Source organism: Neofelis nebulosa, chromosome 3 (assembly GCF_028018385.1).
Source record: "Neofelis nebulosa isolate mNeoNeb1 chromosome 3, mNeoNeb1.pri, whole genome shotgun sequence".
Taxonomy (NCBI): domain Eukaryota; kingdom Metazoa; phylum Chordata; class Mammalia; order Carnivora; family Felidae; genus Neofelis; species Neofelis nebulosa.
This window is the reverse complement of record NC_080784.1, coordinates 31197101-31220920: the sequence shown is the minus strand read 5'-3', so window position 1 is coordinate 31220920 and position 23820 is coordinate 31197101. Positions and strand designations below refer to the sequence as shown.

At 37.9% G+C, this 23820-nt stretch overlaps 1 protein-coding gene across 17 annotated transcripts in view; it reads right to left on the bottom strand.

Annotated features, from left to right (window-relative positions):
* Nucleotides 1-23820, bottom strand: part of NRG1 (neuregulin 1) — a 224826-nt gene that overhangs the window by 96918 nt on the left and 104088 nt on the right. The window lies entirely within an intron of this gene.

Sequence of the window (23820 nt, the reverse complement as noted above, 5' to 3'; positions counted from 1 at the left end):
CAGAAAGTGCTTCTCCTGGAGGTATCTGACTTACCGTCTTTTGAAAGGGATGGACTGGACCACATGAGAGAAAATACAGGACTGAATAGCTTTTTAAAAATCCATTTTCCGCCGTCAAAGAGCCATAATTTAAGCTTACAACTTGCTATTTACTCTTCTAACCCGTCAAAAGAAAATACAGGACTTGTAAACATAGTAGACAGTGATTTGTAAAACATAACCATTTTTTAATTATTTGTTATGTGCCCTCGTTCATCGTACAAGTATCATTTAATCTATTCAACTGTTGATAAACTAGAAGACTTTAGAACATCAGATTCTATTATAACTCTACTTAAAGAGGTCTCACCTGATAAACCAACAAACTCTATCTATCCCCTCTTAACAACAGTGCCACATCTATATTATAATAATTAATTTAATTGAAAACTTTATGAAGCTTTGAAAGGGATTTTACTTAACAGAGTAAGATTCATGATCAAACCACATAGACTAGATGGGGTGGTATCTGCTCAGTTTGCTGAAAGCATTGGGCTGCTTTAAAATAATCTGCTTTGTGGTCTGACACTAAGCCATTTAAATAAAAGATATGTTTGGGGTTTGTTATTTGTTTTAATTATATGTGTAAATACTATGGTCATATTGGGTGACTATTCATAAACATAACTCAATTCTGACATTTAAGTTCAGCGAGAAGAATTTGCACATTCTTGTTTTATAAAGCAAATAATTACTTTATCATTTGAGGCTAATTAAAAAAGGGGGGGAAAAGAGCTCTTTCAATCCACAGCTTATAAAAAGGGGGTGACATGGGCATCAGGAATACTTGGGTGCTTTGCCAGATCTCTTCTCTAGCTTCTCTGGGCTAACTACCTCAGAGAGCATAATAATCATAATTACAACAATCATATTAATGGCTGTTATTATGGTTACTATTTGAATGAGAATAACAGAAAAGTGGTGCTGTGAAGGTCAATATTGCAAGATGCTTTTTGATGTTCAGATGAAAGACAATATGTAAGTGAAGTACACATGTTTTTAAGAAAAAATGCACTATGCATATGTAAATTAATCTTTTGGCTACATAAATATCCATTCTATAATACAGTGCAACTTATTTAACCAATAAGTGGTGAACATTTGGATTTATTTACAGAGTACTGCTGTTATAAACAGTAACATAAATGTGGACTAGTTGGTTTGAAGCAGAATTTGGGGGTTCCGGGGTTGCCAGTATCTTTCATGTGAGATATTCTCACAGTGAAGGAAGACACAGAGAATAGCAGAGCGATGAGATCAATATTAAGAAAGGGTGTTTTAAGTAGTGAATAAAAAATGTTTGATGATGAAAAAAAGTAGAAGATGAAAATCACATATTGGATATTGGAAGAGGGTCAGAAAGAATGATTCTGGTTTCAAGGCAAGCAGAGCAGGGGCTGGTTCAGAAGGAAAATGTCAAGACGTCTCCATGAAGGACAATTTGGTACCAAAAGGGCATTTGGAAAAGTAAAATGGTAGCCAATCTTTTCTTTCACTTCAAGTGTATATGATGACTTTCTAATCATATAAACATGCTTAAGTCATACTAGTTTGCTTTTTATTGCATTAACTAACCAAATTGTTACTTAATTGAAAGCACTTTTTTATTGAGAGATTTTAGAAAGTCCATCTTAAAACACTCATTCTTTAGGAATCTATACAATGTTGAAAGTATTAGTGTCTGCTTTCAGAAATTTTTTATATTTAATCAAAACAGAAAAAAGATATTAAGAAACTGGTTATGTGTGTATGCTACTTAACATTTCTAAGCATTTTAAGATGAAAATCATCTTGATTATGAAAACGACTATATTCCATAGATGCCATTTGAACTTTAATGGATTAAGGCAAGATTTTCCTTAGAGTGTAGATTAAAAATTACCCCCAGGAAAGCCCTCATTTGTTATGAAGGCTCTCTGATGCAAGGTACCTGGAACAAAGAAGTCCCTAATCAAATCAGCCTTTGCATTTCCGGATAAGGCCCCATGCATCAATCTTGCTAAGCAGTAGAAAGAATCCTAAAGCAGAGTTCTTTGTAACATGATGAGGGTGAACAGAGGAACAGGAACGGGAAAGCCCAGTAGTCCCTGGTCACTGAGCTCTCTTCCAAAACCCACTAGTCAAAACAGCTAACCTTGAGCCATTCCAAGCTGATTTTTCTTTTTAATTTACTTAAGAAGAATGCAGCCTAGAAAGAAAGCCCAACGCACAGAGTGGTCATGAGAGAAGGAGCAATAATTAGATAACAAGACATCTCTGGGAAGACAACTCTGAGTGCGTTGTCACTGCTAGTCTCCCCAGCTGCCCCAGTTTCTGGGGTTAACACAGAAAGCCTAGCTTGGCTGCTCTCCTCTTGTGCCCTGTATGATCTGATGCCAACCACGGAACCTCTGTGGGCCCCACCCTCTCATGGCTGAAACAGCTTTGGCCAGGGTTCACTTCCTCCGCAAATGTTCCCCGGGCCCTCTCTATATGCTACAAAGGCAACAGATGTCAAAGTACTTCAATATTTTTAAGATGTTACCCATGTAATTAAAATATTTTTTCAATGTCCTTTTTGTTTGTTTGTTTGAGAGAGAGAGAGAGAGACAGAGTGTGAGTGAGGGAGGGGCAGAGAGAGAGGGAAGATACAATCTGAACCAGGCTCCAGGTTCTGAGCTGTCAGCACAGAGCCTGATGCGGGGCTCGAACTCACAAACCCTGAGATCATGACCTGAGCCCAAGTCGGCCGCTCAACCGACTGAGCCACCCAGGCACCCCCAAGATGTCACCCCTATGATTTTAACTTTGATAAACTCACTGATTGTTCACTCACTCTTTCTGCAGAACATTTACAATTTCTAAAACCTAGATATGTTTTCCTAGCTTCAGAGATGTCATGTTTTGATGGGAATGGAAAGGTAGAGGTGGGGAGGGGTTGGCAGATAAGAGTGGAATAATTCTAAAAATACCACTAAAAACCCTTACAGCTACTTTCTTAGGAGCATGTAGAGGGAAGGAGAGGCCTGAGGAACTAGCTGAAGAAGAGTAAGGAGAAGCTGTAGGTTTTGTTTGGAAGCATTTTGTTTTTAAGGTTTTATTTAAATTCCAGTTAGTTAATATATAGTGTAAGGTAAGTTTCAGGCATACAATACAGTGATTCAACACTGCTATACAACACCTGGGGCTCATTTCAAGTGCCCCCCTTAATCCCCATCATCTATTTAACCCATCCCCCCCCAACCTCCCTTCTGGTAACCACCAGTTTGTCCTCTATAGTTAAGAGTCCGTATCTTGGTTTGCGTCTCTCTTTTTCCCCCCTTTGCTCATTTGTTTTGTTTCTTATTCCACAATAAGAAGTGCCATGTATGTTATAAATATTATATATATATATATATATATATATATAATGGAATATTGCTAATCCATAAAAAATGATATACATCATAATATATATAATGTATTATATATATAATTGAATATTGCTAAGCCATAAAAAACAAAATTTTGCCATTTGCAATGACATGGATGGAGCTAGAGAGTATTATGTTAAGCAAAATTAGTCAGAGAAAGAAAAATGTCACATGAAAGCACTTTCTGCTGGCTCAAAATGGAATGAATTTACAGGTTCTAATCCTGCTTCTCTTCTTGCCTAAAGCTGGAACGCAGTCCAACCTCCAAATCCCCTTACCTCACACTTAGCTATACCTGTGCTTGATCAAATTGCCGAGGCAGCTCAAGTCTGTGCTGGGGTCCTGTGCTATAATTAGTACAGTGAGGAAGGCGCTTCAAAAATGTTCTAATTAAACAAGAAAATCCTTCAAAATCAACAGGAATACTTGATGCCATAATAAATCAAACAGAAAAGCTCAAATGTTTGGAAATCTAATGACATAAATATGCTTATAACATAATATTTAATTTTTAAAAGGAAGATAGAAAATCAAATATACAGCTAGATATCATTTTGACAAATACCCAGAACTCCATGGGATAGGAATGAGAGAGAGAGACACCAGAAAGTATCATGTATCATTTTCTTTCTTTGGCATTTTTCACTTTTCCAACCCACTCAATAAATGTAAGAATAGCCAAAACAAAATAATGATCTTTCTAAATGGCAGGCTTACGGCTAGCTAGGAAAATCACATTTCACTGTTTTAGCACATGCCATGAGGCAAAACTATGGATTTTGAAAGCCCTGACCTGGTTAAGACCAACTTCAGTCATTTCTCCAAAGTAAGTAATGAAATATTTTTTAACCAAATATCAAATGACTTGTAATATTTTAAAGAAATCTATTAGAAACCACTCTATTAACTCAAATGTCAGTACGCGGCAGAGAAAAACTGCTTGACTCTAAATGTTAGACTCCAATCTGACTTTGCTGATCTGATCTACCTCTTTCTAGAGTCAGCCACTGGATTTGAAACATCCTGGACAATTCAAAATAAATACAGCTTTTAGCATTCTTGGTTAGTTTCTTTTTCTGGTGTCCACATGAAAAGTGTCTCTATTTACAGAACGTGGGATTTACGAATCCATAGAACTCTTTTGTTACTTCCTTTGGGGCCTGGTGGGAGGGTCAGAGTGAACCTCAGCAAGAAGAAAACACCAAAAGATGATTGTCAAATCTTTAACACATTGAGGCATTACCAACAAGTCCAAATCAATTCAACTGACAAAAATACATCAGACAAGGTACACACGCCTTGTTCTATCTTTTGCTTCCTGCCTTGTTCCCCTAAAATCTTCTTGTTGGCATTCATCACAAATGAGAAATGGATAATGAACCTCTAGAACAATATAAAATAGACAGTATGAGAACCAGGATATTTTGAGGCTTCAGCAAGTAATTCCCAGAAACGATTCTGTTGTCAAAATATCCCTTGAGCTTTTGTATACATCATTGTCACACTCTGCTTTGTAGGCCTTGCATACTTTATTTCCTTATAAATATCTGTATGTAATAGACTTTATCAAAGAACAGTGGGGCACCTGAGTGGCTCAGTCGGTTAAGTGACCAACTGTTGATTTCGGCTCAGGTCACAATCTCAGGGTTCTTGAGTTCAAGCCCCTGGTCAAGATCTGTGCTGACAGTGCAGAGCCTGCTTGGGATTCTCTCTCTCTCTCTCTCTCTCTCTCTCTCTCTCTCTCTCTCTCTCAAAATAAATAAACTTAAAAAAATAATATTAAGGAAGAATTTTATTCTACACAACCCCTCAAAAACTGTTACTTACATGAAGGGGAAAAAAAAGAGGACTTCATTGTTGTTAACAGAAGTTGGAACCACACTGATTATAGCAATAAAGGCTACTGAAACCAACAGGCTTTTATCTTTTTCCGTTTCTAAACTGAAGTGGGAGTTTGTCAGAATCTGTAATGTCTGCAGAGAAGCAGGTACCTCATATTTCCTCAAAAACAAGCAGGTACCTTGTATTTCCTTGTATCTTATAGTGTAAAAATTAAACAGAAAACGGATCGTTTTGTTCTGGAAACTAAAAGAACTAAAATAAAATAAACAAGCTATGAGAATAATGCTCAGTATACTTAATTATGCCAATATATGATCTGTGTCCCTGGCATGCATAAAGCGAGAAACGATTCCAATACAGCAGGTGAGACAGCGGTGTGGTGCAGCTGCTAATCTAGGAGTCCCGCGAATGAGAATACTCCTTCTACGAGTCAGTCCCAGCTGGCACACAGCCAAGGAGGCCAACCCAACCCTGATACTCCTACCACCTACACTCATGTTTTTCCAACTGAGACCTATTCGTGATCTAAACTGGATTGCTTCCCTGAGCTCCGCTGGAGAATACACTCTGCTGACAATTCAAAGCCCAAGAAATCTTACCAGGAAATCCTGGCTGGAACTCTTCCCAGGGATTAAATAGTTGAGAAAGGGGAATGTGGACCTTAAACCAAGACCTCACATGTAAAAAAAAAAAATTTAATGTTTATTTATTTTTTGAGAGAGAGACAGAGACAGAGTGTGAGCGGGGGAGGGACAGGCAGAGAGGGAGACACGGAATCCGAAGCAAGCTTCAGGCTCTGAGTGGTCAGCCCGATGCGGGGCTCGAACTCACGAACTATTGGATCCTGACCTGAGCCAAAGTCTGACGCTTAACCAACTGAGTCACCCAGGTGCCCCATATTTTTTTAAATAAAAAAAAAGTTTATTTATTTTTCAGAGAGAGAGAGAGAGAGAGTGAGAGAGAGAGAGAGAGAGAACACACATGGGGGAGGGGAAGAGAGAGAGGGAGATACAGGATCTGAAGCAGGCTCCAGACTCTAAGCCATCAGTGCAGAGCCCAGCGCAAGGCTTGAACCCACCACCTGTGATGTGAGGTCATGACCCGAGCAGAAGTTGGAGTATTAACTGACTGAACCACCCAGGCGCCCCCTCCCTAATTCCTTTTTACCATCATCATCATCTATGGGAAAATGTCATGAGATCCTTTTTATAGAAAATTCAAAAAGAAGAAACAAAACAAATAAGATTCAAAGTGACAATGCATTTTGGAACTGATAACCTGTTTGAAATAGTCTAACGTGTCAGTCATCAACATCAGTCATCCAATTTTAACAATTAAGGATGAGAGAAGATCTTTAAAATGATCAAACACGTAGGGAAGCAAGACCCAAGTGCATTCTAGGTCTTTAGTTCAAAGTGTCTGTCCAGCTAGCACTTGCTGCTTCTTCACAAAGGCACAGAGCTATGAGAAGCAGGGACGGTTTTAATACGTGATGAGGAAGATTACATTGATCAGTATGTTTCCCTGGGAAATTCTCCTTTTCACAAATGTGACTACATTCATAAAAAAAAAATCATACTGCTGTTGTGATTTTCACACTCTTCATGGACAAAAATAGACTAGGTAATAACCACCTAGAGTTTGGGTGGTGTTTCCACAGCTTCTTCTGCTCTAAGTCAGTTCAAGGCAAACTGGAAGTGATATCATAGGGATGGGGAACCATGCTCTCATTTTTTTTCCCCTTGAAAAATATGAAAAGGTTGCTTCCCTTTGCAAGTTTGAAACCAAAGGCAAAAGTCAACGGACCTGAACTGAGTCCTTCCCTGTACTATTCCTAATAGACACTTCTCTAAAGAAGACATCCAGATGGCCAATAGGCACATGAAAAGATGCTCAACGTCGCTCCTCATCAGGGAAATGCAAATCAAAACCACACTCAGATACCACCTCACGCCAGTCAGAGTGGCTAAAATGAACAAATCAGGAGACTATAGTTCTGGAGAGGATGTGGAGAAACAGGAACCCTCTTGCACTGTTGGTGGGAATGCAAATTGGTGCAGCCGCTCTGGAAAACAGTGTGGAGGGTCCTCAAAAAATTAAAAATAGATCTACCCTATGGCCCAGCGATAGCACCGCTAGGAATTGACCCCAGGGATACAGGAGTGCTGATGCATAGGGGCACTTGTACCCCAATGTTTATAGCAGCACTTTCAACAGTAGCCAAATTATGGAAAGAGCCTAAATGTCCATCAACTGATGAATGGATAAAGAAATTGTGGTTTATATACACAGTGGAATACTACTTGGCAATGAGAAAGAATGAAATCTGGCCATTTGCAGCAATGGGGATGGAACTGGAGAATGTGATGCTAAGTGAAATAAGTCATACAGAGAAAGACAGATACCGTATGTTTTCACTCTTATGTGGATCCTGAGAAACTTAACAGAAGACCATGGGGGAGGGGAAGGGGGAAAAAAAGTTAGACAGGGAGGGAGGCAAACCAGAAGAGACTCTTAAAAACTGAGAATAAAAAAAAAAGAATAAAAAAAAATAAATAAAAACTGAGAATAAACTGAGGGTTGATGGGGGGTAGGAGGGAAGGGAGGGTGGGTGATGGGCATTGAGGAGGCACCTGTTGGGATGAGCACCGGGTGTTGTATGGAAACCAATTTGACAATACATTTTAGATTAAAAAAAAAAAAGGACTTTTCACTTGGAGTTACTGGTGATACACATTTCTTCTGGAAGCGGGGCACAAGAGGGCAGACTTGAAAATGCTAAGAACAGTCTGTCTTGGATCTCTGTCCCATGTTCACCTGAACACGTGACTTTAAAGTCTTCAGTGGAGGGCTTGTGACTTCACAAACTGTACATGTTTAACATGCATTACAGGGAAGTAAGAAGAACTAATCCTAATTTCTAAGCAAAATAGAGAAATTCAGCTTTCTCTCTTTTTTTTTTTTGGAATGTTTATTTATTTTTGAGAGACAGAGTGCAAGCGGCAGAGAGAGAGGGAGACTCAGAATCCGAAGCAGGCTCCAGGTTCTGAGCGGTCAGCACAGGGCCCGACACAGGGCTCGAACCCATGAACTGTGAGATCATGACCTGAACTGAAGTTGGACACGTAACCGACTGAGCCACCCAGGAGCCCCTTAACTTTCTCTTTAAACTACTACATTGGACACTATGGAATTTTGGTACAGAAGTAAAAGAACTGTTTACAAAAGAAGTTCTCTTTCAAGAACTCTAAGAACAAGATCAGACAGGAAGCAAAAAGGAATAGAAATTGGAATTTTTAAAATCATTGAATTTTAAATTCAAATGGGAATGCATCTTTGAATAGAAACTATTACTTTTTTTTTTTTTTTTTTTTGAGGGGGAGAGAGGGGCAGAGGGAGAGGAGGAGACAGAGAATCAAGCAGGCTCCATACCCAGCACGGAGCCCGACACGGAGCTCACTCTCACAATCCTGAGATCATGACCTGAGCCAAAATCAAGAGTAGGATGCTTAACCAACTGAGCCACCCAGGTGTCCAAAAATATTGCATATTCTAATCACATTAAAATACTATGTTCAACTTATTGCTTGTTATTTTCTTTTTATACATTGTTTCAATTACTACAAGTATTGTCATTGTAATTTATTTACTCTGATTCTAAAAAAACAGCAACTTCTTAATACTAAATTAGGAATCACTGCTTTAAATACACAGCTAAATAAGGAAGTATGTCCAACACTAACTACTTACATCTGTAGTCATGTCATGTTTGATACACCTCCAGAATCAATGGTTTGTTTTTGAACAGTGCTAGTGGAGGGGCGCTTGGATGACTCAGTCAGTTAAGCGTCCGACTTCGGCTCAGGTCATGATCTCCTGGCTTGTGAGTTCGAGCCCAGCATCGGGCTCTATGCTGACAGCTCAGAGCCTACAGCCTGCTTTGGATTCTGTGTCTCCCTCTCTCTCTGTCCCTCCCCCAATCTCTCTCTCTCTCTCAAAAATAAAGGTTAAAAAAACTAAAAAAAAATAGTGAACAGTGCTAGTAGAAAACTATATTGCCTCTTTCCATTTAGCAGCTTTGAAAAACTGAATAAAGGCACCAACACATTGATTGCCTCTTTAATCTTGAAATACTTCTTTCCCTAGAACACAGAATATATATCACTAAAATTACATGGATGAAAGAGCTACAAATTGAGAATGTCACTATTAATAGTCTGCCAAAATCTTCTAACAACTGCAGTGCCTCACAGTTCATATTTTGAACAAATTGAACGAACTTCTGAAATTTAATGACTATACACCTTTGCTTGAATATTCCATGGAAACAGAAAAAAACTAACAATGGTTGAGTAATATTTTCTATGGGCTTTTGTAATAATTGTCTAATTCTATGCTGAAAATTCAACCACAGCATCACTAACATAAAAGAATTTGTTGTGCAAGCAATATGCTATGAATATACTGTGCAGAAACTGTATACTAGATTGGGTAACTACAAATTCAGTATGTAATTCAGTATGTAATTTCCATATCAAAAGAAATCTCAATACATAAATTACTGGCACTTATTAAAGAGGACATATATTCCCGAAGGATTGAATTTATCAGCAACCATGAATAATGTCAGTAAAAAGTAAAATAAAAGTGCCTTTAAGTTCTGTATTCTATCAATTTTATTTTTTTACACAATACTAAAAAAGAACAATTAATATTATTTCATTGAGTGGCTCTGCCAGGAAGAAACAGTAAATGCTTCCTGGAAATTGGAGCATAAGTCACTTCCTATCATAAATCTATGGATTCTGTGCATTAGTAAAGACTTAACAGGACATAATAAATATTCACTGAATCAATGCATGATCTTGTCATCCAGAAATTCCTGAATTTAACAACCACTAGGTCACTAATGTGTGCAGAATTATTTCCTTCCTTCCTCATACCGATTTAGTCCTGTGGAATTCTTTCTCCATAGTGTCTCTTACACCTATGCTTTCTTCCTACACACTCTCGCCATTCAGATTATCCTCATTGTTCTACTCATTCATTTAATGTCAGGACCATCAGTTTCTTCTGCTCCATCAGTTTCTTCCAAAAGACAGCAGCAGTACCCGGCTTGTGGGGTTTTTTTTGCGGGGGTGGGTGGGTAAAGATTGGATGATACATGCAAAACACTGAGTACACAACTCAAGCTTCATAAATGCTATAGACCAATCCCTTCATACCAAACTGGTCTACTCACTATGTGCCCATCATACCCGTTTTGCTCGTGGCTCTTTTGCCCCAACGCCTTTCCTTTTACCTGAAATACCTGTGCTCATCACATCTGTATGTATCTTTCAATGCTTACCCCTAACATCCATCCTACATGAAGATCCATCTGATTCCATTCTTTTTTGGCCATTAGCTGCCTTTCACCTCAAACTTCTTAATAAGACCTTGCAGGGTCTTATTTGGGTAAAATTTAGGTGTAAAGGAGGACAGGAATGAAAGGAGACCACAGGCACAGACTGGCAGAGTACTACATATTTGAGAAATGTGTGACCACCACCTTGACCAGTGAAGGGGGTTTCACACTATCTGCAGTGATGGAAAATAAGAAAAATAAAGTGGATCATCTGGGACTTTTGCTGTTACTTCTCTCTTGAAAATTGCCTTTTGTCCATTTCTCTTCTCCAAAAAGTGAAGTACAGAGCAAGTGTTAAGTGAAACAAGAACCAGTTGATAACTTGGTAGCATAAAGAGAAAATTGAGAAGTAAAATAAGTTTTTTTTTATTATTTGTATTGTATCTTTTCATAATAAACACAGAAAATTAAGAGTTTAATGGAAAAGCAAAAAAAAGAAAAAAAGAGTATGCCAGGAACACACAAGCATTTCAATTTAATAATTATATAGCACTTATTAAATGTTTAGTGCTGTGTGCAGCACCTATAGACAATAACAAAAGAAATCCTTGACCTTGAGGAGTAGAGGCATGTAAACAGAGCATGTGGGAAATGGGTAGACAGTGCTGTAAAAGCCCAGAGGAGGGTTCAGTTAGCTCAGTCTAGAGATGAAGGAAACATTTCTAAAACGAGTGGGCTCCCGAAATAAAGTTTAAAAGATCACCAAGAGTGAGCTGTAAGAGGGATAGGGTAATGTGCTCCCAGGAAAAGGGAATAACTTGAACAGAATGTGAACACAGAACAACAAGGTCAGTTAAAAGGAAATCATAAAGAGGAATTATCAATTGGTTGGTTAGGAGCCTATCCAACACGCCTCAGGGCTTAATTCCATCACATGCAATGGGTCCCGGATGGGGTTACAGAGCATTCTAGCCAGATGTCACAGATTCTACCGTAACTTTTCCTCTGCATTTATAAGGACCTCTGACAGCACATGATTGTATTGATTTTATAGGAGACTCTCAGGCATGTCTTCTATTGTTACCAGGAGATAAAGTCCACAGTTCTCATCCTGGCAAGCACCTTGACTTACTTGATGTGGATAAAAATGGGGAGACTAAGCAAAATGGTCTTCAGTTCTTCCCCACCAGACTTCCTCCTCTCAGCTGATGATAACCTCATCCTTTCAACTGCTTAGTCTGAAATCATCCTTGACTCCTCACACATCCTTTATCCAACCCATGATTAAATATTTCTGTCTGTCTTGGAAAGACATTCAGAATCCAATAATCCAATACAGTCTTTAAACCCCACTGCTAGAACCCCTATAACCAAGTCTGGATTACAGCAACAGTCTCCACATTGGTTTACCTGCTTCCACCATGAAGTTTAAGATTTCCTCAGTGATCTCTTTAAAACCTAAGGCAGGGGCACCTGGGTGGCTCAGGTGGTTAAGTGTCTGGCTCTTGATTTAGGCTCAGGTCATGATCTCACAGTCTATGAGTTCAAGCCCTGAACTGGGCTCTGTGCTGACAGTGTGGGCCTGCTTGGGATTCTCTCTCTCCTTCTCTCTCTACCCCTCCCTGGCTCATGCTTGTGCGAGTGCACACGCTCTCTCTCTCTCTCAAAATAAGTAAATAGACATTAAAAAAAAAAAATCCTAAGGCATATTGAGTCCCATTGCTGCTCAAAAGTCGGCAATGATTCCCCATCCCCAGCTGGTGGGAGAGCCACCCTACCTTCAGCTGGCACACGAAGTCTCACCACTTCCCTGAAATCAGCTTTTACTCTCTCAATCACTATGCTCAAGCCACACCAGTCTTCTGTTTCTCCTCCCTGCCTCAGGATGCCAGGCTTTTGCACTGGCTTCTTCCTCCGCCTGGAACATTCTCTCCCCGTATATCCACATGACACTCTTACTTTTTTCAGTCTTTCATTAACTATTACCTTCTTGATGCAGCCTACACTGATCATTGTATTTCAAATCACCAGCCTTCACCCTCGCACTTTGACCACTTTACACTGGCTATTTCCCATACAATTTACCTCCTTTTAAAATAGTACAGGATTGGGCTCAGACAGTTAAGCATCTGACTCTTGGTTTCAGCTCAGGTCATGATCTCGCAGTTTCATGAGTTTAAGCCCTGCATCGGCCGCTGGCAGCACAGAGCCTGCTGGGGGTTTCTCTCTCTCTCTCTCTCTCTCTCTGCCCCTCCCCCACTCAGACTGTCCCTGTCTCTCTCTCAAAATACATAAATAAACTTATAAAAAATTAAAAAAATAAAATAGCACAGGATTTCCTTATTTATTATTCCATTTTATTATTATTTTACTTACTTATTATTCTTTATTATTTTCTCCCTTTAGCAGTTAAACTGGAACAAAGCTTATTAAGTAAGCATTCAATAAATAATATGAAGACAGGAAAAAAAATGAAGTTCTTCCAGCTCTAAAAAATGATCTAATTTATTAAAAGTGGCAAGAGATTAGAAAAAAGCACAATGAGGTGACATCTCCATTTTTTTAGACCAGTCTCTGTTTCTTATTAACTATGAAACTATGTAAAGCCCAATCATTTAATTCTTTTAGATGTTGGTTTCCTCAGGAGTAAAGTAAAATATCTTGACCAGCTTATCTATAATAGCTCTTACATCTTTAAAATATAAATGATTCTGATTTGATTCTGTTTAATAAAATTCAGATACTTCCAAATCATTATTATCTCATAATGGACAGCACCAATCAGCACATTAATTCATTGACTACTTCTGGATGATCAGTAAAATTCTGCCTTGCTAAAACGATAGCATTATGGAATTCAAAGCTTCTGCAATTGTTCACCAACAACTAAGGGGAGTTCTTTGTCTCCTTGTGGACCTGCACACAATTATATGACACAGTAAGAAGACACAGCGACACATTTAATTATGCATGCGTATGACTATCCATAGTATTATCAATCGAGGCCATCTTGCTGGTGAGGAGGGTTTTCTCTCTGAAACCATCTAAAACCATGTAGTTCTATTTCTGGCTGACAAGTAGACAGATGATTATCCCTCTCAGCTCTCCTAATTGCTGAAGACAATGCAGAGATGACAACAGCACAAAATACACAAAGGAAAAACCACATGAACAAACCAAACCAAAATGGTAGTGTACCCACATCTTTGTCAAGATGTCCCTGGAAATTCCTGTCCCTTTCGTCAAGCCTATTATAGCAATAGCAAGCTATCAAATTTGGAATTCAAGGAAATGTAATTTAAAGAACTGCATAGCAATGGTGGCTCGCGCTTACACAGTGCTTATGTGCCTGGTACTATTCCAAATGCTTTACGTGCATTAACTGATTTGATCCTCACAAAAACCCACGAGCTAGGTACAATTATTGCCACCATTTCACATACAAGGCAACCGGGACACAGACAGTCTATATAACTTGTACTGTCACACAGCCACACACAGAGCTTGGATTCAAACTCACACAATCGGGATCCAGTGTGTGTTCTTAGTCACTACACTATCATGAAATAAAATTCCTTGTAGCCTGAAGTCTCTTACTCCCCATGATGTGAACTTTTCAGGAGAATGTATATGTTGCTATATATGTGCTACATATACAAGCTTTGCAAATCATACAGTAAGATGCCCAGAATCATGTTTCCATAAACTCTGTAATGACTGCAGTCTATATTAAATTCCTCCAAGTTAAGATTTCAAAAATGTAAGGTGTGGTTTCAAATCATTTTCTTTCTTCCTGTGTTGCCGTAAGCAAGTCACTCTTGGGGTGCCTCAATTTTTATTCCCGACATATGCAAATGGGACACCTACTTCACATGAAATATGTTTTTTTCTAGACATTGTAAAGACCACAAAAATGAATCAGCTATAACTCAGAAACCTTCCAGTATAAGTGATAAGCAAGCATCCAAATAAGAACATCATGAGCGTGAATGGGGTAAGTACCTTGATGAGGCACAAACAACGTGCTATGGGGCTCTAGAGGAGGGAGGGTCTACATCTGATCTGGAAGGTGGGTCCTGAGGCCTGAGCAGAATTAGGGAAGGTAGAGACTGTGGGAACGGAACATTTTTGGTAGAGGCAATAGAATGTGTAGACTAGAGGATAGAAATAAAATAATATTCCAGGTAGAATCCCAATTGGCTAGGACATGGTCCATATGGTTTGTGGTGGGGAGGGGGCAGCTGGAGTTGGATATGTAGGAAGCCTGACGTCTTACTATGAGAGGACCTTGGATACCAGAGAAGAATTTATGGGATAATATAAGTGTTTTCTAAATATTGGCTATGGTGAACTCAAGAAATGAAAATGAAGTGAAAGTCATTTCTCTTTTATAAATCATAAGATTTCTCAAATCTATTTTGCAACATATAATAACACACATTGACTCTACAACTTTATAGAGTTCATATGTTCAAAAAGTAATTTCCTATTAGGTATTATAACCAATGTCTAAAGATTACTAACTCCATTCTACATATTATGAGAGGAGTGACAAGTGACCACATAAGAAATCAGAATTAAACTCGGGCCCTCTAAATCTAAGCTCCCAAAGACCCAAGCAGTTACTCTTCCTCTCCATCTGTCATTCACCTGTCATCCCGAACTCTGCTGATCCAGAACACAGGAAGAGTCAGGTTTGAGAAGCAAAATATATGTCACCAAAGCTTATGTATTTCTCAAGGAGAGAACCTTTCTCAGAGACATTTTACCTTTTATACAAAAGTTTAATCTGCTGGAAACTTGAGTTACAAACCCCACGAGAGATCAGAACTGTGAATTAAAAGAAGTGTGGAAAACTATTTCATTAATATATACCGATTGCAAACCAGCCTGATAGCAGAAAGCATACAATACATAAAAATACCAACATTTTCTGGTTGTGTGTGATCACTGGCAAGAAGTTGAACATTGTTGAGCCTGTTTCTCTGTGCTAAAAGATTTGGTTTCTACTGTCTCTATGAAACCTAATTGTGATTCTGCAATAAGCTAAGACACATTCAAAATATATACCACTCTAAGGTTAGAGTTTCTAATATAACTCGACATGATCTAATAAGGTAACATTATTCAAGAAAGTTGTAATATAACCCACTATATCCTCAAGACATAACAGTACCCAACATTGATAAATCCTATTTAATAAGTAGTTGAGATTATTAAAATAGTTCAATCCAAAATGGAGAAAATCAATTTTTCATGGTGATAAATCATTAGCTATTTAGAAAACTCAGCAATCCAGAACAACCAATTTCCCAAAGATTTGTCATAAGCCAAAGACTTAATGTACTGATCGCAATGTTTTTATGTATAGTTCACTAAATACGTAGGTGTTATATAGGTCCTTGACCTGGGCAGGGGTTAATTTTGATATCTCCCTATGGTCATTGAAGTAGAAAGATAAAACGAGTAAAGTAATTATTTTATATAATGTATTTTCTGTTCTCTTTGAAAAATCACAAGAGTTGTGTGATGGGAAAAACTCTAAAAATGCAGCTTGCTTTAAGGATCATAGTGTGAAAAGATCAGAGTTGTAACACTGAATGTTGCCACTAATCATTCTTAAGATTTGCTTTGTAGGCGAGACTTAGCATCATGTAACAATCAATGGTTACTGATTCCTTTTGCTCCCAGAAGAGCAAGCAATTATGACCCAGGAAGCTTCACCAAGGGATTACAAACAAATGCTAACAAGAGTTCAATTCCACTGTCCTTAGATCATTCCATTTATTTATGGAGCTTTTATTGCATGACACCAACATATTTCATAAAACAAATACTTCCTGTTACTTAGCAAAGGAAGAGGCAACACTGAAAGTCGTCAGGCTAATCATGGTCGAGTCTGCGGTTAAGGTCTCACTTCACTCTCTCCCCCAACTCATCCAGTGAGAAACCACAGGTCTGGGCCATCCGCTCCATAACCTCTGATGCTCTGGGCGGGACACCACCTTCAGAACAGGGTGGGAGAATGGGGACGACCGTGCAGTGAGATTAGTGGAAAAGTAATGGCGGGGTTTGAACAGCAGAGTAAAGAGAAAAGTAACCATGGGATAGCAAGTAAGAAAGAAATACAGGGAGAGAAAAGGGAGAAGAACTGGAGAAACAAAATCATAGCAACATTTGACACGGACATAGGTACCTAAGTTAAGACTTGAGGATCCTAGTGACACGTGTTTCCTTACTAATTAAGTTTTATTTCTTATGGCAACTCTCCTTGTCTTCCATGTTGTTCTTATGTTCCTTCCAAGTAGATCTGAATGAATATTTGGACATCTGGCTTACTTTTGAGTTATGAGTTTTTATAATAAGATAAGTTATGGAGGAGAGGTGATTTCTTTTTTTATTAGAAAATTTCTTGAATATAAAATTCTATACTAACTTTTACTTAAAACAAAGTTCATAAATTTCCCCTTTGGTGAGGATAAACGGCACCTCAAGAAAGATGATTCAAACACTCAAGTGCTTATCACTGAAGATTTGTGCCGTAAATCAACTCTCGTCACATCATGTTCTTGATGACAAATAGAAGATGTTTTTACCTTGGGATATTTTCCACTATATTTCATCACATTTTCTTGGGTCAGTCAGCTTATTTGCACTGCTCAGTCAGAACAACCTATACCTGGGTAAACTCTGCCCAAGACTGTTATCAAATATTTCCCCCTTAAAAGTGGCTGCCTCATTGCTTTGATATTGATTCAGAGTTCCACTTGTGCAGTTAATCCAATATACTTGAGTTAATAACAATCAAGATGACCAAAGCATTAAAGTTTTCACATAATTCTAATTCTACTTAAAGAATAAATGAAAATACATATATTTTGTTAATCACTATACATTTTGTAAATGAAAGGCTCTCATAAATTACAACAAAAAATCAAAGTGTCTTAAGTGCATGTACCCAGAGCAGCACTAATTTTCTTTTTTTTAGAATTGTGACCAGTAATCCAGCTTATAAAAGTTCATTTGAAAATCACTGCAGCATATTTTTAAGGTACAATTACTCTCTACTACTATAACAATATTTTTTCTTTTTTACTTTTTACAAGCCTCTAGCAATTAAATGTGGAACTAGAATTGGTTTTTTTTTTCAAACATTGATAACTTTTTCCTCTACACTTTAAGGTTTTTATTTATCCAATTTTATTTATTAAGTAATCATCAAGCCATCTTCCCTTTTATTTGGAATATTATGTGTATATATATATATATTATGTGTATATATTATATATATATATATATACACATATATATACACATAATATATATATAATTCATACCATATATAGTATTTATATTGTATATATAGTATCTTTAACCAAATTAAAAGAACTTCTGCATTTGATTTCACTCAAAGATTGTATGTAAATTGTTATTTCCATGGGCTTTGTGAAATGGTGAAAATGGCTTAATTCCTATCTTTTGGGGTCTAGAAATCCCAGTTGGCAACAATGAAGAGTTAGGTGAATATAATTTTCATTTAGATCAAGGATTCATCCCACGCACTACAGCTAAACCATATAGATTCCTTTTCATTATCCCAGTCTTCCCACAGAATGTGCTTCTTTGACAAACACAGTTTTAGTCACCTTTCCCCCCTCTTCCAAGTAACTCCTTATCATTGTACCCAGGAGAAAGCCCATTACATCCTAAATTTTGGACATTACCCTAAGAATAATTATATATTCCATCCAATTTTTGGGGGAAAATCACTCTTTTTATGGTACTAGGGTTCAAGAAATTGTAAAGTTCTATTATCAGTCTAATAGAAACCAAATTAATTCACCTTTTAAGACTACCTATAATTTATTCCTAAGAATGTTAACACTCATGAGTATATGTGTATATGAACCCTGACAGAGAGGAAGAAGAAGAAAGAAGTTAATAATTCTTAAGCTTTGTACTCCTATGAGGTATTTTCCTTACATACAGTAACTTATCTTGTCCTTCACACAATCTCATAAGAGTTGTAAGTATTAATATCCCCATTTGTTTAGATGTAAATTCTAAATCTCAAGTAGTGAAGTGATTTGCTCAAGGTCATATGGCTTCTAAGTGGTACAGCTGGGACTTGATGTCAAGTTTCCAGTACAATTTCCACTTCACCATGATGCCTCTTCCACTCTTAGTTCTAAGTTTTTCATGAGCTTCCCCAAACTCCTAAACTCATTCTCCAAAGTGTTACAAAACCACTTTGTCAAGACCAAAGGAAGAAAAGAACAAAAAAAAAGAATCAAAAGTAAAATGAGGGGGAAAAATTGGTACTGGTTTCATATTTAGTATGGTTTGGTCCTAGGACTTGGGTGTTACCCAACATCTCATTTAATCCCCTAAACAGGTCCAAGGGATGCATAGTGCTATCCTCAAATACAAATGAGGAAACAGATTCAGAGGGATGATCTACCTTGCTCCAGGCCATGAGAAAGACAGGTATGATTAAAATTCAGGTCTGCCCAACTGGTAAGCTAATGCCCCGGGACAAGAGACTTGAGACAATCCAAGATGTAAGAGGCCTGAGAGATAAATATAATAATCTGCTTGGAACATGAATCTCCCTCAAATGTGTCACTGTTTAAATATTTCCATGAAGAAGAAACTTTCTTTCCAAATACATATTTTATTTGGAATAACTTTGATTATAAAAAAGTTCTCCTGTACACCATATTGTTGGGAAAGGTATGCCCATCCAACCTCTGCTCAAGAGGGGTGTCCTACACTGATCAAAATTGTACATGTAGAATGGTCTTTTCTAAAGAGGAGGTCTGCAATGGAGGGAGAGAAATTACTCATTAGGACTTACATGATAAACAGGAAAAGCAAAGTCATTGAGAGGAAGATAATATATGTACTGTTTGCATATAAATGCTGAAGGCAGTTTGGAAAAGAAAAGCAAGGTGTAGTGAAAACCAGGAGCATTCCAGTTTCCTCTCAGCGCTCATATAATTAGCTGGAGTGACCTTGGTCACTTCACTTTTGCAGATCTGAATTTCCTCACTTCGGGAGTGACTCAGATAATTTTTATATATGTTCGACATATAAAATTCTATGATTATAGAATATCAATTATATTATTTGGAAACAACCCTTGAGTGCTTACAAACACACACACACACACACACACACACACACACACACACACACACACAATAGTAGATAAAATTCACCTCAGCAAACATGGCAGTGTGGTCTGAGGTGATGAAGATGAACTCTATTCCCTGCTCCTCAATCACTTTTCATGTGAATGGTACACGAAGCCAAGTTTTCATTCAGTTTGGGAACCAAACCTTAATGGCAGCCGTTAGCCTTTCTCTGGATATTGAAACTAAAAATCCTTGGGAGTGTTTTAATATTCTTTTTCTATAAGCTAAAACAATAAATGGAAAATATGACCAAGAAATAAAACAAAAACATTTATAGCTGTCAGCTTTCTAGAATCTGAAAGTAATTTTACCATATTTACATGTTAGAATTAAGTATAGGGGCTCTCAGTCGGTTAAGTGTCCGACTTCGGCTCAGGTCATGATCTCACAGTTCGTGGGTTCGAGCCCCGCGTTGGGCTCTGTGCTGACAGCTCAGAGCCTGGAGCCTTTTCGGATTCTGTGTCTCCCTCTCTCTCTGACCCTCCCCCATTCATGCTCTGTCTCTCTCTGTCTCAAAAATAAATAAACGTTAAAAAAAATTAAAAAAAAAAAGGAAGGTGACAAGAAGAAATGCTGAATTCAGAGAGTATATGCAGTGTTAAGTAAAGAAATATCTCAGGTTGATTCAAATTGTCTAACTAGATTCTTAAAATTCATTAGAAGATAAGTTCTATGAGGACAAGAAATGTTACTGTTTTTCATTGCCATAATGCCAATCTAGAACAGTGCCTGGTGCATAGGAGGTGTTTAATATGTATTCGCTGAATTAAGAAAAAGAAATAACAGAAGAAAATCATTGACATACAAAAATAATAAAAAGGGAAACAGGACCAAAAAAGTAGACACGGTATGGTTTACGGCTTAAAAGAAAGCTCAAACAGATTCAGTCGAGAAGTTATATTCTAGTTCTCAGTTTTATTCTAGTGCTTCAGTGAAGCTTCTAGCTTAACTTTAGACAAGTCATAACTTTTTTCTGCCTCAGTTTCTCAATCTATACAATATCTCTCTCTTTACACTTTAAAAGGATCCTATGAGGTGACAGTAAAAGGAAAAGGGAAGAAGGAAGAACAAAGATACATGGTTTGGGACATAACGACTTTCTGGGAATGCAGAACTGCTGATTTGTACAAACATGTAAAAGTCAGAGAGAAACCAGTATGAATCATACTAAGGAAAAGAAGAGGGGGCAATAAAGAAGAGGGACAAAATTTTGAATGAATTGTGCCAGTAAGAAACCAGGGTATTGTCCTAGAGACGTATTTTTGTATGTGTGTTTGTAATATGTAAGTACCACTCAGTTAAAATGCAATACAATTGTATGTGAAAGAAAAGATCAGTGAATGTTTAATATTTTAGAATGCAATGAAATATTGATAAATAAAGCCAAAGTGGCATAATTAGAAAAATAAGGAAGATTCAAGAGATAATTGGGTAGGTGGGGAGGGAGAGGAAGGAAGAAAACCGATTTAGGTATAAAGGAACAAGGAGACACAGAGTGGGCAGGGAAGAGGTGAGCCACAGGGCCATCTGCTATATGTCAGCAAAGAGCCCACCCTAGAAAACCCAAGCTGTTTTCGACAGCAAGCTGAACACTGTATGGATGAACAAATAAACAGGAAAAAGACTACCACTACTGAGAATTTAATAAAAGCAAAACAAGAAGGTGGGAAGAAAACTGAATACTATGAACTATACATGCTTGACCAGTGGTCCCACTTGACATACGTCCCTGTCAATTGGGTGCCACTTAAACTATTAGAGTTGCTGTCCAGTTCACACTCTCTGGAACAGGGAAAAGCTGACAGGAGAAAAGAGCCATGTGTGGATTTAAATTCAGGGGGACAAGACATGTCTCTGCTTTCTCCTATTTAGGATTTCACTGAACCTTTCAGCATTTTGTAACTTTTAGTAAAAGAATGTCACTAAATCTTTCAGAACCTGGGTTTCCACCTCATCAGCAAATTAATAAAATTATTTGGTTTCAGTCAGTCGAGGATCTTTCCATTTCTCCCAGTTTTTAATGTCTTAGGCGTTAAGCAAGTTTTGGTTCAAGTGGAGAAAAGTTCTTTGAAATCACCACTCTGAAATCACCGACAAGGAATTGTAGGTTGCAAGGAACTGGATGAATCTATTCGGCTTAAAATAAATGCCATTTTTAAATTGAAGGAAAGAAATCCTTTGGTATATTCAGTTAATCACGCTAAGCTTTGCAAATGGCAGTGATTCCTATCCTCATTGTGGTAACAATGGTTTGCCATGCAACCCAACACAAAGAGATTTAAGACAAAGCAAAACAAATTTGGCCTGAGATGAAAATACTAATACGTTCTTATACTACAGAGTCTGTTGTCAAGCAGGCTCTCCCATCCAGAAATACATTTTCTTCCAAGATGGCACTATAGTTCCCCGGCTACAATTTAATTAATCACCTCTTTTTATAGTAGTCTAAGTTTGCAACCTCTCAGAGTCAGTTCTTTCCATATAAATAGAAGGTAAGAAAAATTTTAAAGCCCAGGCAAAGAAACAAAATTAATAGTTCAAGTAGGGGCCCCAGTGAGAAATAAAAACGTAACTATTATCATGGCAAATAAAGATTGTGGTAGTGGAAAACCACCAATCACACACAGAAAAACTTCAGGATTAAAAAAAACAATGTATATGTATTTTCCAATCCTCTATTAGGTTTCTTAAAGATCTAGATGGATGCATGGATTAGTATTGTGAAAACATGAAATTATATTACCTTATGCAAGAAATACCCATTTGAGAAAAACCTGATGCAGCTACTATTCCTTTGGACAATTAAGAATGCTCTGTATTGCCTTTTATTACAATAAAGAATAATTTTTTAAAAAGTCCGTGGAAAGGGGAGTAATTCCCCTTTGTATAGAATAACCCTAATACTAAAGGGTAGATTGGTTGGGGAATTACAGAGCAGACACAATTACTAGGATTGTCTCTCTTCCACTCTCTCAGGCTCCAGGATAAAGAAGAATCAATTAGCCCTCAACAGACTATGACCTTGAAGGCTACAGCTCTGTGCATAATATGCTGAATATGCTGAGGCAGATGGAATGGGGAGAGTTACGTCCTGAAACCACCAAAGAGCATGTTTCAGATACGATAACGTCATGTTAAGATTATACCATCACAGCTGAGTTCATGTCAAAAACATGCATGACAGAAGGATGGGTCTGGTTCTTCCTGTGACGAAGCAGTACTTTCTTAGTTGAAGAGAAAAAAGTGAATGAGGTCACAAATGACAGTCTAATTCCAAGCTCTTTTGTGTGTGTGTGGTTTTTTGGTTTTTTTTTAGTCAATGGTTATAAGCTTTTTAAAACAACAAAAGCAACCACTTATGAGTGTCTGAAAACAAAGCTTCCTGGACCAACCCCCGCCCCCCTCCCCGCCCCCCCCCCCCCCGTCCCCCTGCGCAAAAACCAGACTCATAAATTTTTAGGATACTCATGCTTTTGCTGTTGTTTTCAGGCACTAGGCTAAAACATTAACACCGAGTTTCCCATACAGAACGCCTTATAGGCGGCAAAGTGTTAAGCACCATCTACCCCTAACTTTTCAGGAGAAAACTACTTCCCATACTGCTTTTCCAGGCTTATCTCCGATGCATTTCAGAGTGCTGCAGCTGTGTCTCTGGCCAGAACTGGCCACCGTGATGCTTTTAGGCAGCAGTAAATCTTTTCCACTCAATGCAAATGCCAGAAAATCAATGCCCTGGCTTGAAAACCAAGAGAAGAGAAACTATATGGAACCTGTACCCTCTTAAAACACTTAGTAGAAGAATTTACCTGAAAAAATAATTTCTCAAAAAGTCACTACATACTTTGTGACATGGTCCTAAACCAGAAAAAGGGACTACATGGTTCTCTGCTTTCTGCCCCCGCCCCCAAAAAAGATGACAAAATTATGGAATTTACCAAAGGAGTTTTTTGTTTGTTTGTTTTTTCTTCATAGGGTCCTCTTTCTCTTTCTGGAAAACTAAGCC